This window comes from Heliangelus exortis, chromosome 8 (genome assembly GCF_036169615.1).
Source record: "Heliangelus exortis chromosome 8, bHelExo1.hap1, whole genome shotgun sequence".
Taxonomy (NCBI): domain Eukaryota; kingdom Metazoa; phylum Chordata; class Aves; order Apodiformes; family Trochilidae; genus Heliangelus; species Heliangelus exortis.
Genome location: NC_092429.1, coordinates 25,557,156 through 25,579,758, shown reverse-complemented (window position 1 = coordinate 25,579,758; position 22,603 = coordinate 25,557,156). Strand labels below are relative to the sequence as shown.

The 22,603-nt window shown below is 37.7% G+C and overlaps 1 long non-coding RNA gene across 1 annotated transcript in view; it reads left to right on the top strand.

Annotated features, from left to right (window-relative positions):
* The window catches only part of LOC139799276 (uncharacterized), an 87,461-nt gene extending 67,652 nt beyond the window's left edge, over positions 1–19,809 (top strand). Inside the window, exons 3-4 of the long non-coding RNA XR_011727201.1 lie at positions 13,645–13,732; positions 19,623–19,809. This is a non-coding gene — a long non-coding RNA (uncharacterized lncRNA). The remainder of the gene's footprint in view (positions 1–13,644; positions 13,733–19,622) is intronic.
* The last annotated feature ends 2,794 nt before the right edge of the window (positions 19,810–22,603 follow it).

Genomic DNA, 22,603 nt, shown 5'->3' with positions numbered 1-22,603 from the left:
ACTGTGTTGCTAGAAACACAGATGCTAATCCTTCCCCGGGAGTTCCTTTTACCCAGGGGTGAAAAAAAGAGTGAGATTCTTCTAAATAGCAGTAGATGGCAGTTCTGGCTATTTCAGAGCAGTCATATTAATAGATTGAATTGAGAAAAACTGCAAGGACCTCACCCTTTCTTGGGTGATGTGTAATTTTGGAGAGTTTTGTTAGTTGATTTTGTCATCCAGTTAGAAACGCTAGTTATGATTGTTGGTTATTTCTAGCTATAGAGTGGTCCCTTTGCTCAAATCTGATAATATAAAAGGAGCTACAGATTACTACAAGCAATTCTGGACTTCTTTCAGGAATGTCTGAAATTGATGTGCTTTGTCAAGGAGACCAGAACAAAGAGACACACAGACTGAATTTTTTTTCTTTTACCTCCCCCCCCTACAGTCCAAATTCATAATTTCTTAAGGTTTTCACCAGTAATTGTTGTGTCAAAATGTGTTAATCCAAACTCTCTTTCCATCTCAGACTGAATTGTGACTACAGGTGTAGAGAGAAATTTAGGAAGATGGTCCACAGTTCATGAAAATGTTAACACAAAATGGTTCTAACAGCTGGGAGGAAGCCCTAAAAGGCTGAAAAAGGGAAAGTGTTAGTGAAACTTCATAAATTTCCTCCTCTGGGAAAAAACATCAAGGCAAAATTTTAATTTCAGCTTACGTAAAACTTTTCCAACCTGAAGTTCAGCTCACATTATTATTATTTTTTTATTCTCTTAATCAGTCACCTGCAATGTACTTAGTTCAAATACCAAGCTACAGTGCCCTGAGGTCAGTCCAGGAAATGCACTGAGGCTTTAAGACTTGATTGCTATTTCTTCCTTCCTTGCTTAATTAGGTGTGCAAAGAAGAGCTGACAGCTTGTTAATACATGACTAAGAGCACATTCTTCTCTTCTGGTTTAGTCACTTGCACAGGACAGCAAACACAGTGCCCCAGAAAGTGCAGGGCAGCCCCTGTAATGTGTGTCTGCAAATATCAGAGAGGGAAAGCAACACAGATCACTCCCTCAGGAATACAAGCATTTTATGTTCTATTAGTCTCCTTGAATTTATTCTCACTTTCTCCTAGAGAAACAGACTTTGGTACTATACCTGTGCTGATTTGTAGCCCATTATAGAGAGAAACCTGAGAAATAAATTTGCAGGCATTCATGCACCCCTCAAACCACTCAGCTCCATGATGCTTTTCTCAGCATTGCCTTCCCTGAAGAATCTATTGACAAGTCTATGAAAGAAAAAGCAAGTGAGAAATTCAAGATTCATAGCTTGAAATTAAGAGAGGATGTTGGGGGTCTTTGGTGTCACAGTAGAACCATGGGGACCTTTCAGCTGTGTGACACAGCTCTGGGCTTGGGGCTGCCCAGGAGCAGTAGCAAACACCCTAGAACTGGCAATCTGGCAATTGTTTATTTTTTTGTTTGGGTTTTTTTTTTTTTCTTTTTTGGTTGGTTGGTTGCTTACTTTTTGGTTTTTTTTTTCTTTTGTTTTGTTTTCTTTTGTATTTTTTCCAGGAGTAAAAAAAGCAGGGATGTGAGTTTGTAGTAGCAGTGGTTACCTTAAGACTTCTGATTCTTCAGAAAATGAAAATCAGGAAATTAACTGAGAGCCAAGGAAGACCAAAAGATGTTTCATTCAAAATGTTTGCACGAGACCATAGCTCCACGCAGAGAGCTGAGAATCATATAAATCTGAGAATTCATATAAACCTTCAGCAGTGAGGCCTAGAGAAATGAGAGCCTAATAGATAACCTAATAAATGGAGCAGAGAACCCAAGTAAAGGTTCTCATAAATGATAAAAGCTCTAAAAAGAGCTTAAAATAACATCTCTACATCCTCACAGCCACTTTTATCTGTAACTGAAACAAATCAGAGCCCACATAATTTGTCAAACACATTTCAATATCAACTATTTCTCTCTCTCTTTTTTTTTTTTATTTTATTACTATTTTTTAATTCCTTCCATGACAGTTCTATACCAGAAAACTAAGAAGCATCCTTACACCCTTATGGCTCTTTTGTATTTGTTTACTAATGTCAGTGACTGTTTAAGTCTTCTGGGGGAGGAAAAAAAATCCATCATGTTCTTTTACAATGTGTAAACCAAGCACAAAATTGGTACATCTGTCCTTTTATATTCTTTTTTTGTCAAATACAACTAACAGAGTTTAACAGTATATTGAGCAAATAGAAGATATTGGAATCTAGTCTTAAAGCCAGCATTTATTGCCAAGATTTCTAGGCCTGCAGGTATATAAGGATCTAAACATAATTTGACATGGCTGCATTTTAATATGTGGTTAATTAGGTTACCAATATAACTGACAAGGCTAAATACTGCCCTTTTAACATTTTTTTTAAACTAGTGTGTGTAAATTATCACCTTGTATATATGGGGCTTTTGAAAGCTAAATAAGAGGTTTGTAATATAACCTAAGGATGGAAATCACTTTAGCCTTTTTTGCACAAGCTATACACAAATGTATAGAAATATCAGCACTTCTTAAATTCCACTGTGAATTGTCAAAAAATGGCTCTGTATTTCAATACATGTGTACAGAAAAATATTAACTCGCAGCTGTAGTACCACAGATTCAGATGGGGAGCCAAAGTTTTCCAGTAAATACTTCATTTGCATTAGGACACTGGTCTACACAGAAGTATGGATAGAATTGCATTAAATGGAACTTTTCAAACTGTATTTCATCCTCCACGTTCAGTGCTCTGCCACGTTCTGTTGCTCTACAAAAATATATACACTGATATATTTGAAAGAGAAATCTGATCGCTATATATACTAACTCTGAAATACTGAGAGTAGCTGAAAATTTAAAGATTTCTGAATTAAACATAGCTATCTTCTGGCCTTCTAAAAATTAAGATCTGCTTCTAGATCTTCCACTAAAATTTAAGCTGTCTGTATACAAATGCTTGTTCAGTGCTTTCTTTTACATCCACATCAGTGTCCAGAGGGAAGGATCAATCCAAGAATCCTCAGAATTATCAGTACCAAAGAATGGTAACTTTGGACATATTTAGTATACATTCCCAGACTCTCATGGCTTTACTGAAGTTACACCATCATGGAGTTCCTTTCATTTCCTTCTGATTTATCACTAAACCTTTCTTGATTTTTTTTTTTTTTTATTCTTTGAGACTTGATAGAGGTTTTTTTTTCCCCCTTTCTAACCTCTTGCTCCCCCAGAAATAACCAAACACATAATAAAATGCTCATATTTTATAGTAGATTAATTGATAGGATACTAAAGGATCAAAGAAAACTCTGGACATTTGTTCTCTTTTCCACATCTTTTTATCCTGTTTTTTCACAGGTTAAGAAAATAAATGTAACAATGGAACTACCTGTTTAAAGCCAGGCCTGCAGAAAGACAGGAGTTTCCTTTTTATTACATTCATGAAGTCATACCCAAGGCAAAGACAGGGAATGCCATAACACTTGAAATATATTTTTTAGTTGGCCAACTACAGTCCAAATCATGTTATTGAAAGAATAAAACCAAGCACCAGCATTTTAATAACTCAATCTACCCCACACAATGTTTTGCTCAAATGCAGCTTTTGTCAGCTTAAAGAAGAAACGTTTTCATCTTCCCTATTAGAGCTTTCCTACTGCCATACTTCACATTTTAGTGGGATATATTCCCAAGGAAAGAAGCCCTGCTGTTTCTCCAAGTTCTATGCATGTTGCAGTCATCAGGATGACAGAGGCAGGAGATGTTTGCAATCAACATTTCTAGTGACAGCCTTTCCAAATTTCTCCCACCTTCCAGTTCTATAAACACAAGCTATAACCCTTCTTCCGACTTGTAGAAATACAAATGCTATGGTTAGTGGAAGACTTCCCCAGTAACAGCTGAATATTCATTTGACAGTGGCCACTGAAGCTTTGGCAGGGAAATATTATTTGCTATTGATTTTGGTAGAAACATAATTTAATCTTTAAAGTGAAGTGAAAATTTGTATCTATATTCTAATAACTGAGGGTCCTAATTCTGACCAGTGAGTAGTGCAAGTCTCGAGGCTTTAGTTTTCATAGTCTGTCTCTCACTCACCCCATTAGCATATATTAACATCTATTGATACATAAATTAAAACTTATTAAAAGACTGGTTTATGATCTTATGGCATAGATTCCATCGTTGTAGCAGATGGTACTTCTTGTTACTGATGCTGATCACATTTGTTTTCTAGTAGAAAATGTAACAGTATTGACATAACGACAAATTTAATCTGTGAAAATAAAATTAGTTCCTGCATTTTGCAGAGGAACGTGAAAATGCTAGGAGAACTGGCTTTGTTTGAAAAGGTACAACCTCAGATACATTTTTTTACAGTTATATTGCCAAAAACATTTAATAATGGCTTTCCTTTTATAATACCAACTTTTCTTTCCCTCACAATGCTTTTTCAAAGACTAACTATCAGAGATAACTACTTTGGGAATTCCACCTTTTTTTCTAATCCCTGCCACCCCCACCAGAAAAAAAAAAAGGTTATTCTATAAAACCAAGAAAACATCAAGATTTTCTTTTTTCTATTTCCATGAGCAATATTCAAGTGGTTTAAAATACCCTGAAACTCAGATCTGACTAGTGGGGCTATGCTTACATTTAGGCATTTATTTCAAAATTACGTACAAGAAAAAGGTATAAATCAGAACTTCAGAAAAACCAGAAGATAGCAATTTACATGCAAGATGGTCAGACAAGTCCAGAGAGTATCAAGTTATCTGTAAAAAGTTAAGAAAGCTGACAGCAGGGATCAGCTTTATAGCTTTAAACTTTATAGCTTTAATCTCCTAACACCTACTGCTGGCAGGAGCAGGGTTGGGGTTTGTTTGGGTGGTGCTTCGAGGCACAATCCTACCCTGTAGTTGCTATGTAGAGAAAAAGGAAAGTGCTGCCCTTCTGCTTCCCTCATCCTGTCCTGAACCCTCTCTCTTATCTCTGCAAAATTTGCCAACACAGCTGCAAAGCTGAGAGCTGGCTCTGCCTAGATAACCACTGCCAGAGGAAAACAGGAATCCACCTTTGCTGGTTTTCTCAAAATTCTCATTATTACTTAGAATCGGAAGCTTTCATTCCATCCTTTTTCCTTAACTGCTGTTCTGCTAGTTACTGATCTTGGATAAGTAATTGTAAGACCTGAGAAGAAACCTAAGAAAGTACTCCAGTTTGGAATTAATTCATCTTAAAAGGGAAGGCAGATCTCTACCTGTTCCCCTTTCAAAAGCTTTAATGGTTCTGAGCAGCCTTTAAAAAAAAAAAAAGTGTATTTTCCCATCAAGATAGTCTTGTTATGTGCAGCTAGAGAAAAGCAATGCTTATAGAATTAAGATACTTTGCTTTAAGACTATCTCTGTGCCATAAACCTTTGAATGGAGGTTCCAGGAGAAATTTCCTTTTGGATCCTATTTTGTAAGGTTCGACTGCTCTTCATTATCCCTTTCATTAACTTTCACTGCAAGGGCATCTTGTAGAATGGGTGCTAAAATTTGTGTTAGGGATAGTTTTTCCTTTTGAGCTGCATATTATTTCACATGTATTCATTGCACCACCAGTGCTAAGTCAAATCCATTGCAGAGAAGACCAATCACTTTTTGAACCCACTAGCACGGTTTGGTTACCTGAAAGATGAATTTGTTTTCTTTTCTGAATTTCTTCCATGGTCGCAATCTGGCTGTGATTAGTTAGCTAAGTACTCCTCTGCACTGATGCACAATTATTTTTTTTTATGATTTTACAGCATGCAACAGCTATCTGTGCATGTCCTACTTCTGTCCAAATTACTTCAGGCTACAACCTTCTTTTAAACTCTTCCATCTTTGCTTTTCAATTACCTGGTATTGTATTGAAATGCCTGTCACTGGCATCTGTCTTTCCCTTTAAGGATATTTTAGATCCTGGATTTTTCTCCAAGGTCTCAGTTTCTTTGTGCATTCTGGCAGAGTCTGGTTTTTCTTTCCTTATGAAGCATTTCCTTTGTTTCCAATATCAGTCTAAGTACCTTCTGTCACAGCTTTTTGATCTTTTCCAGCTTCCTACACTCTTCATATAATAGTGTAAAAAAAAAAAAAAAAAGCTCAGAGTATTCCAAATGAGGCTTTGCTATTGCTTGATAGGTGACTATTTAATTTTTGATTTGTACAACTCACTTCTAGAGATAAAATACTTGCCAAGACTTTGTTTACCTTGTTGCTGCTACCAGCCATGTGCAGATGGCTAATGCATTATCCTTAATTACTCTCAGGTGTTGCTACTGCTCTGTTTTGTCGATGAGAATTCTTATTTGTGTTGTAAAATCTGCATCAGGTGGTTCTGGTCTCCATCTCCACTTTTCCTGACCTGAGGGATAATCAGACTGAAATTTAGGACCAAGGCAAAAGGGGGCTTTGCAGGGTGGTTACTTCCTTAGAAACGTGGAAAAAAATTTTAAATGCTGTTTTTGCATCTTATACTCACTCTTTCTTATTTTTTCCCCCTTTTCTTCATTCAGGGAAATACGAGTCACTCCAGGTAGTAACTCGGAAATTAAATGGCTAGAGATGTTTGGGAATGTATTCTATATCCAGTAATATAGATATTTTATAGCTAATAACAGGCCTTATTAGACCAAGTGGTTAGAGAAGCCAGAAGTCCACAGCATATTGACAAGCCCCAAAAGTAGTTGCCAGGCTGTGTTGACTAAAGAAACCCTGCTGTGTTTGTGTCCATTATAGCATTATGTGTCATGTATGGTTTAATATTAATTTCTACACACAGAAGCTATCACAACAGCATTTTTCCCTCCTCACAACATACTTCCTTACATAGAAGGCTATCAAACATAAATAATATCCTACACAAGCTGAACTGTAGGATTGAGCTCCCTGAATATTTTGATAAACAGTCCTGTAGCCACTCTGGCCATGACAGAATTGAGTGACTATTTGTTCTTTGCGTGCCTAAAATAATTCCAAAATTCCAGTTCCCAAACCCATTTGTTTGTCAATGAGGTTTCAGAACCTCTGACTGATGGGGACGGCACAGAGCAAGAGCATCAGACACAAAAAAAGAGAACAAGCAAATCCTCCTGTTCAAATGGCAGCCATGCTAATTTGTACCTCCCTTTCTGGAGCACCAACATCACCAGAAGAAATCTTCATTTCCACTTGAGCTCAGAAGGAACAAAACAAACCATTTAGGAACAGCATGTGAATTGGCTGAGCTGTTAGATCACAAGAAGTGTTCTGTTTGCAAAACATCCATTCAGAAGCTCATTACTCCAAATGAGCTCCACCTGCACTCCATTATCACAGCTTCCCCTCCAACCCCCCCCTTTTTTTTCTTTTTTTAAAGCATAGGAAAATTTCACCTTATACAGAATGATGTCTGTGAAACTGCAGGCAGCAGCATGAGATGGGCAGGTTTAAATGAAAGTTTATCTTGATGGATGAAACATGTAATTGAGAGTAAAAACTGCACACAAAATACTGCATTGTTACAAGTAATAGGGTTAGAGGCACGTTTGCTGTCTAAGTGTGTTCTGACCTTGCTCAGCTCTCAGGCTAAGAAGACTTTAATAAATGTAATGCATTATTCAATTTTTTTCCCAGGAAACAAATATATTTTCTCGATGCTGTTTCATGAGAAGCTGATGTTCTTCCTCTGCTTCCTTAAACAAAGGACTGTGAGCAGGGACACTAAAGATAAAGACAGGAACCCCAAGGGCCAAATTTGACTCCCTCTTTGAATAAGTCACTTTTATCCTAGAAATTTTGAAATATAGAAAGGCTTATATTTTGAATCTCAACAAATAGATAATCAGCACAAACAGTCAGCTTCCCTCTCATCCCATCTCAGTTTCCAAACACTTGTAAAGACCCTGTTGGGAGACACTGAAAGCATTTTCTTTATGCCCTGTCCTCTGATTCTGTGTTTTCCAACCAGCTTTTCTTCCAATCACCCAGACACACCCAAAGGACTCTTTTAATGTACTACATGAAGAACATTCTCGTACTTCAACTTTCCACTTACCTCTTACCACTAGGAAGTTTGTCCTTTCACCCGTTCTTGCCAGTTGCAGTATTCCTACCCATTCGTACCTTTTTACAGGTCGTGCTGTTTTCATGAAAACAAAATCAGTCATGACAGTCTGGAAGTGTTTCAGAACAGCACCCACACACTGTAGGTCTTCAGCATTGCTTCTTCTGGAAGTTTTTCAATGCATTTCCATGTTAAGTTCTTCAAGAAATGTAATTTGTAATATTACATTTGAAATATGGATTCATATTACATAGGAAATGTAATTTTTGTATTCCACTTGAACCATCAGAACCAATTTCAGTTTCACATTCCATGCCAAGGTCATTAATTTCTTTTGAACAATTACCCCACATAACCCTCCAAGCTACGCACGGAGCGCTGTACCCTAAAAAAATGGAGATTTCCTGATTTTTTTTCAGCACTTTGATTAAAACAAGACCTCTTGATGTGTAAAGGGAGTAGTAAGTAGTTAACAGGCTAGTAATTTGGTCAGATTGCAAATGAGACCCATGTTCATATAGCCCTGATGACTATACAGCTACCAATCTATGCATTATTCTCTGACCATGAGGTCATACAGGGAACCCCTCCAAGATCTTTCATTGTGCAAATTTAGTCAGAGCCAGGACATTCCCACTGAGACATTTCAGTCTTGGAAAAACAAACTATAGAAGCCTATAAACTATAGAAAAATAAAATATAGAAGCCAGTATCATCATACTGACAAAGCATTCCTACACAGCTCAACCTGAATGCAACCACATTATGTGAGGGAACGAGACTGCTTCAGAGAGGGTGTGCAAAGACTTTACTGAATACCTTTCAAACATTTGAATTGTTTTCCTTAAACCTGGACTCATATCCAGTTTTTAGAATCAATGCAGAAGAAAAGAAGTTTTTATTCATCCATATACAGCTTTCCCTACACTTTACTAATGAGATTTTTACCCTGGTCTGTCTGAATCACTTATATTACATATGCAGAAAATCATTAATAGAGGTTAGCTTTAAATCTGCCAATCAATGCAAATTATATCAAATGATATATGGTAGTTTATGTATTTGGATTATTGCCACCTTCATATGAAAAAAATATTCTACTTCAATGCAGAGGTGACCCATGGCATAGAATAATAGAAAAAGAGCGAAAGGGTTTATTAAATTTGACACCTAATCTTTCCATCAAGCTTATAAAAATAAGAATGTTCTGCAGTAGTGGCCTAGAGCATTAAAAAAAAAAAAAAGCACTACTGCAAGATGGAGTGTTCTGAGCCACTGCTGTAAAAATACTGTTTTAATATAAATGGTAGGAAGATACCTTATTTATTTTGCTATACAGTCATGTAGTTATCATGGAGCTCAGTGAAAAGCATTTGCACTTAGGAATATGAAACATTGTAATAAGTCTGGGAAGGTGATGAAAAACATAATTAGAAGGTACTTCACCTAAAAACAAGAGGCTAGTGCTGTGATATTTAAAATATTGTGACATAACTGATACACCCTTGCAAAGTTCCCAGCTCCCTGTACTCCTCTTCCAAGGCCTCACTCACCTCAGGAACAATCCTGGGAAGCTTTTTCCTTTCTTGGAGCTCAGAGTGCTGATGGAACCTCAGCAATCCTAATATTGTTGGACACGTAAATAAAAAATGCACAGACTAAGCTCTGGTTTTAGTCACTTCAACATTTTGACTGCCAAATGGCCCAAATTTTCTCCTTCCTACAGAAAAATCTCACTTCCATGCACTGAAAATTATTACGTAGAAAAAGATGTGCCTAGGGTCTACTGCTTTGCTTTTAGTGCTATGCCCAGGCTTCCAATATTCCTTGGTATCCCAAGGTTGAGAACTCTGATCTTCCTCAACGGTTTGGGAAAGAGAGGTCAAGCAAGTGCAATTATCACCCTGAGACATTTCTGGTAAAATTATGATACTTATGGTGAAGGTTTTATTCTCCTCAGTCTTGAGGTCTGCTTGAGGCTTTTATTAGTTTTGGTCTTTTTTTTAAAAAAAAACTAATGGTAGAAATTGTATCTACTGGGTTACAAACAACCAAGTTTATCTTGTTTCAACTCATAATATTCCTATGAAAAGCTGAGTTTTTGCCACACTGTTCAGCACACTGATCCTGTGCTAATCTAAATGTTTTAGTGAATTTAAGTTGCTGTGTTTTTCAAGATTTTCATTTCAGTACCTGGGCCAGGTGCTCAGTTGGTTTAATCCACACAGTTCTGTAAGAGTCCATTAATCTAATACCAGTGCAGGATTGTATCCACTACACTTTTATCAACCTGTAATCAGGTAAAAAAACTTGACTATTTTTGCTGAGGATGGAGATAAGACATTCATTTCAAAGCCTTTCTATTTTTAACTGTCTCTTATTTTCTTCCCTCTTCATGGCTGAATTTTGTGAGCTGCTGAATCTGTCAGCTTAAATGGCAAATTTCTAACTCAACCTCTGCTAATTTCTTGAGATAGCTGAATGTATAAAATAATGTATATAAATACACAAATTACAGATTTTGTGAGTTTGAGTGCTATGCTTTTCTTGTTCTTATTTGCCTGTGGCATGTATGTCCTATACATTAATTTTCATACCCTTTAACAATTACTGCATGACCTTATTGCTGACATCTAGTAGGGAATCTGTTTCCCTCGATTCCTTCCAAACCTTTTCATTCTAATTGACAATGTGCACTCTTTATCAATTTACAAATAAATTGGATTTTTTAAATAAACAAACTGCTGCTTTTTACGTGGAACTGTTGATAGAAGAGATAAGAGCTTCGGTGACTTTGTCCATTGTACTTGGCACAAGTGTCTTGTTGGTAGTAGCTGAAGTCTTTTTCTCTCTTGGAGAAGACTGCAACACAAACACATTTTAGCCATGATACCATGGAGAGCCCTCATTAATTCTGAAGCAACTAGCATGAAAGAAAAGTCATGTAAAAACATAGTTGTGTGACTCAAAGATGTAACTGCAGCACCTGAAACAAAGAAATTTTGTAACTTATGTTGCTAACACTTCCTTTGAGAAAATACAACATAAATGAAATTGTTGCATTCTTATTCTCTTAATATGGATTCCATTAATACAGGTGTATACAGGTCTACCTGCTTTAAAAAGACAGCACAAATATTTTAGATCAGAAGGGAAATCTGCACAGTTACAGTTTTGCTGAAGATGGAAACAAGACACCCCTTGCAAAGAAATTATTGTTTGTGACACTTCTTTTATTTTATAGCACTTCCTATGGAACTGGTTACCCAAAAGAAGCCTCAGTTTCTACTCTGCTGTCACATTTCCCCTCAGGCAACTAATCCTAATGAACAACCTACTCATGGCAGAAATGTTTGGATGAGAAGCTTGGGAAAAATTATCCTAAGCTTATTCAGGTTGTGCAGATGGTTCTTACAGTGCAGCACAGTGAAGACTGCAAGACTCCTGGAGGGTGTTATGTATCAAGTTATAAGAATGAAGAGAAGAAAACGTAACTGTAATGTTGAAATTGACCAAATCAACTAATTTGAAAAATATATTTGTGTTACAAACAGTACTATGGCTTTAAGTTTATTGGAGTTCAGTGTAATGTAATGTACCAGCTCTGTTGCATGTTCTAAACTCTGGACTATCAAATTATCTACAACAAAACAAAAGGAATGAAGAAAAAGAGGAACAATATGCTTATATGCTTTTATGGAAGAATTAAAAATTTTCTGGAGGGATATCAGAAGTGAAAGTGAAGTGGTTAGTCATTTTCATAACTTCCAGAAGATGTCTTTTTGGCTAGAAAGATTATATAGCTGATAAATTAAAACAAAAACAAAAACAAAAACCAAAAACCAGACATTTAAATCCATTTATTGAAAAAATGCAGAGGGTGAAATTAAAATGATAAGTGTCATGGTAACTCCTGTCATTTTGGTTTGTTCCTTGTTTTTTTCCCAGATCCCCAGTCTCCTGGCAGTGCTGCTTGCCTGCTGCTCACTGCCTGCTGCCTTGCAGACAGAATTCTTTGTTAAAACCTTCCAAAATAAAACCTGGGTTTAATTGAGTCAGGTGTGAACCAAGTGAGTGCAAACCATCCTAACCTTGTTTCCCACAGTACAGAAGACCACTACAAACTATGTCATGGATGTGTCTTGGTGCCACATTGACACACCTGCTGACTGTCATGCTATTCAATGTCATTCTAATGAAATATTACATTGGCCTCTTACAGTACCAGGTGCCCTGAATCGGGAAACCTCTAAATTATAGCATGTTATAACCAAAACTGGGAATTTAAGGAAACCAGATAAAAGGTATTGATGATGCAGTCATGAGAGGTCAAATTTTTGGCAGTGCAAATGAGTGGGTCCACAAAGACAGCTAAACAAGACATGGTATTAATCTCCAGTTGTATCATTATCTGAAATATGATTGAAATGGAGATTGTAAAACACCAAAACTTGTCCCAGAGAGGGGCTACTTTCTGGATCATGCTTGATCCAGTACAGTGCAAACACCACAAAAGCAGAGTAAAGAAAAAAAAAAAATTACGACCATTTCACTCAAAGGTTTTTCTCTGTAAAGATCTTCATATATATTGCATATTATAGATAATCATTAGAATACTGGAAAACACAAAGTAGATTACTGTGTAGAAACCCTTTCTGTGAACTGCAGTGTTGTCTCAGAGCATCAGATAGCTTCATGCCCTAAGATGTTCATCAGCACTACTACACCTCCTAATGAAGCAGGGCTTATTTTAAGTTGTGTTGTTTTGGTTTTTCTTTTTTGTGGAAACCTGCTCAGCACATCTCCCTATAAACCCCTAAGGGTCTGCACCCCTCCATTGCAATTTCTGTATGATATACTGCTAGTCCTGAGGTAGCTGCTTCACATAATCAAAAAAACCTGAGCAAAAATACCCACACAAGTGCTGTGAGAAGCAAAATCTCAACCAAATAAAGGTCTCCACTTAGCTGTAAGTTCATCCGAATAGTCAATTCCCCTTTTGTTTTCCTCTTGCCTTTTCTTTCAAAGAAAAGGCAGAGACAAAGCTTCTTGCCAGTGATGCTGCTGGGCTCTCTATGAGAATGTGTTTAAGAAAGGGCAAAAATGCTTGACAGGCAGAGGAGTGATAGGGAAAAGGTGTGAGAAACAGCCCTGCAAAGAGCAATCAGTAAGGAAGGAGAGGGAGGGATGCTCCAGGAGACACACCAGAGATTCCCCTGCATCTGTGAAGTCCATCATGGAGCTGCAGAGAAGTGAGGAAGGAGCAGGAGGGAGAAGCTGTTTCAGACTCACCACAACCCCGTGGCCCTTTCTCCTGTGCTGCTCAGGAATCAGGGAAGATGTAGAGGAGCTGGGAATGAAGGAGTGAATTTGAGGCTGGGGAAAAGCAGGGGGGGAAGATGCTATTTTAATTTTCTTTCTTTTTGAATTCCTGAATCTGTTTTAACTGCCGAAGAATTTGCTGAGTATGTTTGGCCCATGACAGTAACAAGTAAGTGACCTCCCTGTACTTAACACGAGTTTTTTCATCTTATTTTGTCTGCCTGTCCTACTGCAGGGGCGTGAAGGAGAAAGTGGCTTCGTGGACATCTGTCAGCCAGCCAACATCAACCTACCACAAGTATAAATTATTTCTATCTCAGGAGGTAGGTGGAGCACTTTCTGCATTGTTTTTACCAACTTGGATGGTTAAGATTTATGTCATTGTGACAGCAATTTAATAATGATACATTATCGAAAGAATTTTCAAATAAACTTTCCTCAAGCTCCTTTGAGCATAAGTTTTAAATATTTTTGATTTTTGATGAGTGGGAGAGCTGATATTCTTACCTCCAGGAAAGGTTTTATGTGACAAAATAAGGCTGTATTTAAGTATGTCCAGTGACAACAGTGATATGTTTTGGGTTTCTTTAAATACTCCTGAGGAGTGTCTGAGTAGGATGAGAACAACTCATGAAAGTTAGGTGTGTGTGGAAGTAGTTTTCATGAAGAAGTTAGTAGGATCACCCTGCATGTAATTTAGTGAACTGGAATGAAAAATCCTATGGAAAATATGTTAAGATAATGATTTTAATTTTCCAGTTCTGCAAGATGTTGCAGGTGATGATACAGTAATTACTGTGCAACAAGCACATTAAGAAACAGCATAACCTAAAATTACTTCATTGTTCAAACTGCTGATTTGAGAATGGAAAATACTCCCAGTACTATTATAAACAGTGGATACATTGGCAAACTTTGCAGAAGAATTAGTCTTTACTGCTTGCCAACTTTATGGCTCTATAGGAAGAGAAATTGTCCAACCAAGCCATTGTAAAATGGACCACAGTTGCCTGTGACAAGCATAATATATTGCTTTATTTATAAGACACTTTTTGATCAACTGTTGCATATGGTACCTTGCAGAAAAGATCATCTACATGCAAACATATATGATGAATGAACAGTGATGAATGAATGGGTTGCTAAAAAAATATAGGAAAGAAATTTATCTTCACTTATATGAAAATATATTTAACATTTTTAAAAACCCCTAAGATCTGGTGACAGTCAGTACATGTTTCTGAGTTAATTTCTTTGGAAATTCTAAACATGAAAGGGGCTTATTAGAAGAATGAAGTATTTTTGAAGAACAGGAAGATTTGAGTCTATGTATGGGTCTTTTTAGCTTAATGGCAAGTTTCTATACATGCAGGTAAAATGCAGTTCTTAATATATATTTAAAATTGAAGCTGCTTGAAAGTTGTCAGTGAAAAGCCCAGTAAATTTTATCAGAAACTGACCTATAGAAAGTGAAGATGAAAAAGATATTATTCAGATCTAGACTAAAATTTTTAGCTAATGAGCTTAGTTCAGTAAACCAGCAAACTGCAAGAGGATCTGATTCAGCAATGAGTGTCTGTCCCATGGAGTTTTGAAACTGAAGTATTCAATCACTCAAATATCCACTGACAACTGAAAAGACCTAGTGTCTGATCTTTTAATAATTTTGCCAAAGAAATTATTCTAATTTAAACCTTATATATTTTGGATTACTTCTAATTTGCAAGCAAATCAGAAGCTATTGTACAAACTTACCTTGTTGACATTATGAAAAATATTTATTTCCATATCAGATTGTCTTTTCCACGTGTTTTAATAAATCTTTAAAGAATTATTAAGCACATAAAATAATTTCTACAGTTGACCTCACAGGTATAAATGATCTCTATGTGACAGCATTCCACAGATTTGCAGCATCTTTTCCTTTCCATGGAATTATGACACTACAAGGCAGTTCTAAAGCTCTTTCAAGGCCATGTATGCAAACTTTGAGCAATCAGAATTCCTAAACCAAAAAAATTCCAGCCTCACTAGGATCAGAGCGTAACAAGTAAGCATAAGAGGTAAGGGCAGGCAATGTGGATGGAGGATTAAGACTGTGATGAAACCCTTTGGTTCTATTCCTCAGTTGTGTTCCTAAGTAGATGACAAAGCCACAGAGCTGGATGCTGCAGTCACAGCCACATCACAAAGAATATGAATGGAGTCCCACAAAATCTTACTAATGGATACTAAAGCTTTTTGGGTGCCTAAATAAATCTGCACCTGCACTATGTAAGACTTTATCGTCACTTAAGATGTCAAATGCAAACAAATCTATTATTCATCTCCAGCAGGGACTCTGCCTAACCCCTGCTGGATTCACTGATCCCATATGTGCTTTACAGAAGAATCACATAGGAAAATGAAGCCATCAGGGCTTCCATGTGTCCAGGACTACCTTATTTCTGTGTGTGTGTGTTCAGCCCAAAGCAGAGTGGCAGAAAAAGTACAACCCGTGTTCAGGTCTGATGAAAAAAACATGACCAAATGAAAGGCAAACACAAACAGAACTCAGACAGCAGAGAAAGATGACAGTGATTGAAAATGAGCATGAAATAGAGAATGAAACACTGCATCAAAAGTCAGCTTCATGTTAGTTCTATTTGTATGGGAATATACTCCCACCATAAGTTTTTGTTCTTATTTTCTGTGCTTTCCTACTTACTTTAGGATCACAAGCAAGTATTTATTCAACAGAACTGGAAATTTATGGAACACAAAATCTGGGTAGAGCTGTAGAATTTCTCAGAGAAAATCCTCTGTTTCAAAATCTCCACTACTGCTGAGGGAGAATGACTTCTTCATTTCCAAAACTGGCATTGAAGGCTGTGGTGAGTTAACTAACTGGGTACAGGCAGCTAAGCCCCCACTCAGTTGCTAATTCACTCACTTACTCACTCACACCCCTGCATCAGGATGGAGAAAAAGAGTAAGAAGGGCAAAAGAGACAAAAACTCATGGGTGGAGACAAAGCTAGTTTAATAAGTGTAAAAAAACCCTCAAAACAACATAAAAAAACCCCCCAACTGATGCCAAGGCAGTCACTCACCACCTCGCACTAGCAGAGTGCTGCTTAGCCATTCTCTGAGCAATGGCTATTTTGGAAAAACTCAGCCCCTGGTGTTATTTGTGACCACGACATCCTATGGAATGAAATATTCTTTTGGTCAGTTCAGGTCAGCTGCCTGGGTATGTCCCCTCCCAAAATTTTAGCCACCTTAAGCCTTCTGATCTGCAGGCTGGAGGTGTGTGTGGGGACACAGCCTTGGTGCAATGTGAGCATCACTCAGTAATAGCCCAAACTTTGATGTGTTATCAACATTTTTCTAGTCACAGATCTAAGAAATGGCATCACTGCTGCTCTGAAGAGTATTAATTCCATTGCAGCCAGACCCAGAAGCCTACAGAAAACTCAACATTGCTTTCTTGCTTAAACCCAAGCAAATTCCAGAGTGCTTCACAGAATACATTTGGGCTTTGTGCTCCACTGCTTTGACAAATGGAGAATGCAATCAAATAAATGATGTAAGAGACATCTTTTTTTTACTGCCTCTTTTCCTTTGTGACTGAGAGGAGAACCTGACATCTTCCTGGTATTAAGTCCCTCACATGTCAGCAAGAAGTAGAAATGTGACAAGGGTGACAGCTGCTACTGACAAGAACACCTACCTGTTGTGCACCATAATGACCCAACCCAAGCTGCTCCAAGACAACAACTGTAAACCCCCCTCACAACTTTCTATATATATATTACTTATTTTTCATACCATTATGTTTGAGTTGGAAATTAGGTAAACGGAGTTCAACCATGCAAATTCTTCCTTCTTTTTCTATCTCATTAGCTCCACGGCCCAGACAAATGATAAATGCTTGTAATATTGCTGGATTTTAAGTGCATGTTCCAGACTGGAAATGCATTGAGCAGGCTGTTCAAGAAACTGTATTGTTCTTGTTCATTGTCATTAGTGGCCCATGTATTTTGATTCTTATGAGGTAATGACATATAATAACAAAGGTTATTTTCAAATCTTACTACAGATCTTTTCTCAGCTCATTTTTATGGGACATAAGCACATCTACTGGGATAATGCACCAGATGTTATTCAGGAAATGACTATCAATTTGAACCAATATCTGTAAAATAATCTATTTTCCAAATGCAAATTGCTTTCTCTACATGCCCTTTTCTTTCCAGCATAACCTATAAAATTCTGCCGTTCTAATGTGTAATTCCTTGACACCACACAGTGTCAACTGAGAATTTCACTGGTACCTGTCTTTTGTTCCCTTTTTGGTCCATGACAGATTTCTTTTATGCAGTCAGGCAAACATATATTTTACTTCTGCAGACATTCATAAAGGGGAATACATAGATTCCAATCAGGATCTCTTACACCTTGAATACAGAATTGCTTTTGCTCTAACGTATTAAGTCTGTCTTTTGTACCAGGCATTAGATGTAACAAAACTTGATCTGACTCCATCACTCTTCCAAAGACCCATCTTGTTTGAAAGTGGGTCTTAGTTTTTTGCATACACCACAGAAAATACAGAGGAGTCTTCTATTCATTTCAACACTTCTTCTGTCCTCCATCATTTGTTCAAATGCATTTCAGACCCTGACCTCTCTAGGATAGAGAATTTTTTATGTTATTACTATGCCTAGTCTGGAAGACACTCAATTCTGACCACACAGTAACATAACATGAACAGCTACATTTTATTTAAGTCTGTGTGACAACACTTAAACCAGATGGGGATAGGAGTTCAATACAAGATGCATAGCTTCTGTATTTAAACACAAACACACTAAAAATACACCTCTATTCCTCTGCAAATCCATTTAAGTATTAGGGCAGTGCTTCTCACACTGCTTGTAAAGTCAGTGCTTGTGGGATGGAGGCTTCTCTTCCAGTTTTATCATATCAGCTACTGGAAGTACCTATTGCACTACTTCCATTGAACATTCCTTCTGGTACTGAACTACCATAGACACTGAAAAGAATTTTTTTCTAAGAAAATCAGGCATTTGATGCATAAGACTCTTCACCATAATGCTTCAATGTGGTTTAAAATGCCCCCCCTCCTCTGCCTTTTTCTTTACGTTTTCATTTTCTTGAAAGTAACAGTTTCTGTGATTTTTTTAAAGTCCAGCTAGCAAGAAAAAGTGAGCATTTGAATAGATCAGAGGCTACTTTAAAAAAGCCCCCATTTTTGCCTGCATGGCCATTGGCCATGGAAACATGCCAAAAACATGTCAAAATATGCCCTAATCTAAAAAAATAGGGGTTAGGGAGGTCAGTAACAGTATTGTAGTACATTAATGTTGCAATTGTCCTATGGATTTCAAAACATTTTGTTTTCCATTGCCCACTTCAGTTCTAATGTCAAAGTTGGAAACCCTTTTAAAGAAGTCATTTACCTATCAAGCTGTGTGATAGCAATCATCATTTACTTCATGTGCTAAGAAGAAATCACAACTATAAACAATGTCAATCATAGTAAACCCATAAAATCCCTTGTTCATTCAAAGAAATAGTTTGTGGGTCTGGCTGCTATGTGTATTTGCAGTGGAAGGAAACAACCTTGTAGCACCTTATCTGGCACAGATAATGACAGCTGAGAAGATTCTTCAGAATTGATTAAATCTTCCAAGAACAAGGGGCTCTTAACTGCAGAACCCTAGAGAAGTTCATGCCTCCACATCTCAAGTGTTACTGTGGCTCTTCCAGGAGTGTACACCTAACTGTGTCTAGTAGAGTAAATGTGAGCTTACAGGTCTTGGAATTAATATCTTCTGAAAACAGTAGAGAAATACCATCAGTCTCTTCAAAAGAACCTATCCCACCTCAGAAGACTGGCATTCCAGTGATAGCAGGAGTCTGAAAAAACCCCCCACCTTTTAGTTTGTTCTCTGCTGCCAAGTGAATATGCAATGATTGTTAATACTGCATGTCTTTGATCTAATTTTGGGGGAGAAATTGAAGAAATTCTGTAGTACAGCGTATTCACGCCGTAAGTGAAATGCTAGAAAATCCTAAAAATAATCTCCTCTGCGAGAAAAAAAAAAAAAAAGGAATTTTATTCAAGTGAATCATATCTCCATTAAAGCAAAAATACATAGGTCAAAATATGCTGTTGGTGGACAACAAACTGACTGTGAGTCATCAGTCTGTTACTGCAGGAATAAAAGCAAATTGCATCCCGGGCTGCATCTGCAGAGACATTACTTGCAGAGATAGAGATGGGAGCATCCCACTCAGCACTTGTCATGCTGCACCTGGAGTTCTGGTACCCACAATTCAAGAAAGAAGCAGACAGACACTAGCAAGGGTCTAAAGGAGGGCCACGAAAATGATCAGAGGGCTGGAGAACCTGACCTGTGAGGAAATACCATGGGTCTTTTCTCCTTCAAGAAGAGGGGACTTCTTCATAATGTCCCAGTACTTGTAGGGTGGCTACAAAAAGTATAGGAGGAACCACCTGGAGAAGACGAGGGGCAATGGGTACAGGTTGGACTTGGAAAGGTTTAATCTTGATGTACAAAAGACTTCTATAGTAAGAATAATCATTCACTGCAACAACTTCCCCAAGGACCTGGTCTAGTCCTCAGTGCTGGAGGTTTTCAACATATGATTGTACAGGGTGCTAGATAATCTCATCTAAGCTCCCTTTCCCATGGGATGCTGGAGCAGATGATCACTTGAGGTCCCTTTCAAACTGGACTGTTCTGTGATTGCAGGTTTCTCTGATGTGTATAAAGCAAAACACTAAACTCAGCATGCTTGTTTCTCTAATGAGCAAACACTGGACTTATATAGACAGTTCAATTTATGAATGCAAATAGTAAACAGAAGAGAAGCCCAGGAATATGTGACACATTGTTCTCAAAGCAAAATATGAACACTGGACATGGGCAATTAAGCATTCCCTATGTTTTCTAGCTGAATATGCTAATTTGACATTCAAATCAGACTTCTAAAAAAATTCACCCAAGCAAAACCACTGTGAACATAAGCAGTCCAAAGTTTAAGCCTTCTTGCTCTAACTTTAATTACTTCACCATAATTTCAGCTAAGGGCAAGGCACTTTAGGAGGTTATCATTTTGCTCGTCCCAACTGTTTCAAAAGTCAAGTACAGTTTCCCCTGACAAAACATGTGGTGGATGGAATTTTTAGACAGAGAATTTACAGGAGCATAGCATGCAGAGAATTCATTATAGCCAGGAGAAGGAAGGCTCTTTGTGAACGTGATGATATGTTTGCATAATGGGTTTGCCTGTTGCAAACAAAGGGTAACTGCTGAACTGGTTTAATAAACCACATCCATTTTTCAGTAGCTAAAGATAAGCACTCACAGGTTCTGGAAAGAGGGTCAAAAGGCTGATTATACAAAGTAAAAAAAAAATAAAATAAAGTGTTATGGGATACACTGTTAAAACGGGCTTTTACCAGTACAGATATACACTGCTATTTATTGTAGATTTACAGGACAGAGGAGTCTAATGACTGTAGTTCAGGGCCACAAGACTCAGTGCAGGGCTGGATGTGCTTCTCTCCTCTCAGATGATGCTGTGCAGCTCCTCAATTAAGCCTGGGTCCCAGGTTTGGATTTAGCATTTTCAGTGGGTGGTACGTAAATTCAATCTCCTTTCAGAATGAACAGTTCATCCCATTGTTCGTAATTTCTGTACTCTGTCGTATTATGAGATTTTGTAAGGTTATATATTTATTAATTATGTCATGTTATATGTTATATTGTATTATACTATGTTTTATTATATTAATTATATTATTGCCACAGATTATTAAAGACACTGAGCAAAAATACCACAATACTTTAATTATGCTTCAGAACTTCAGACTGAAAAGGAACTTTGGGAACAATTAGGTCTTGGAACTGAGCAGAGTGGAAGATCTGTGTTGTTATTTCAAGGCAAATTTTTTGATCCTTAAGTATTGGACATGTATACACAAGTGAATGGTATCAGAATATGCCTATTAGATTTCAAGTGGGAAAGGACCAGAAGAGGGTGAATAATAGTTGATGAAATGGAGCTGTACTGCTCTTCAGATTAAACAAGGTGGCAGGAAGGGAAAGGGAGTACAGTGAAATAAAGATAAGACCATGTCCACAGTACCTCTGGCTGCTATGAAATGAAAACTGAACTGCAAAGGGTTTGAGCTGAAGTCCAGTGAAGTCAACTTCTTCTTTTTTATTGGGAGGGTGGGGATGGTCAGACTCAAAATTATCCTGAGCTGATTTAAGCTGCCCTTGGTGTATGAAGTGACTGCAGAACAAGTTCAGCCTAGGACATTACTAGAGCTAGCAAGAAACAAGAGGAAAGCAGAGAACCACCAGTGTATCAGCAATTCTTTTTCTATGTCCAGACACACATCTGTAAAGGTCCATTGGATCTTCCCAGCATTTGCTGTAAAAAAGACTGCTATGAAAACCTAGCTGTCAGTGCACACTGGCACTGTTGATCTATCCCATTTACACATTGTGCCTCTTTGTCTTTTGTTTTCTCTAGGATTTTATCAGTTCTAGAAAATGGACAGTATGCTTATTGAGTGTCTTGAATCCAAAAGTCTATTTGATACTCATTGCAGTCTTGATGTGCAAGTCATTGTTAAGAAACACAGTGATCTTTACATCAACAGGCTGACCTTTGTAATTGGCATTTTGGCAGGATGGGCTCAAGGCAGGAGGGGGAGAGAAGAGGAAGAGAGAAATGGGGGAGAGGAGCATCTGCTACTTGTTGCTGTGAGAGAAAGTGTGTTCTGGAACAGAGACAAGAAGGTATGCCTTTTGTTTTTATAATTGCATAGTGAAACATATATATGGCTACGTATTTAAGAGCTGTCACACTTGACATGGACACTGCATTTTTCCTTCCCCAACTATAACATCCTTCACTACTTCACTCCTTTTCTTCCCTGCTCAAGGAAGAAGACAATAAAAACCAAAGCAGGCTGAACAGATTGTGGATGCACACTCCCTGGAAATGTTCAAGGCCAGGTTGGATGGGGCTTGGAGCAACCTGGTCTAGTGGGAGGTGTCCCTGCCCATGCAGGGGAGCTGGATTAGATGATCTCTAAGGTCCCTACCTACACAAAGCAGTGTGATTTTTCAATAAATCACTGCTAAG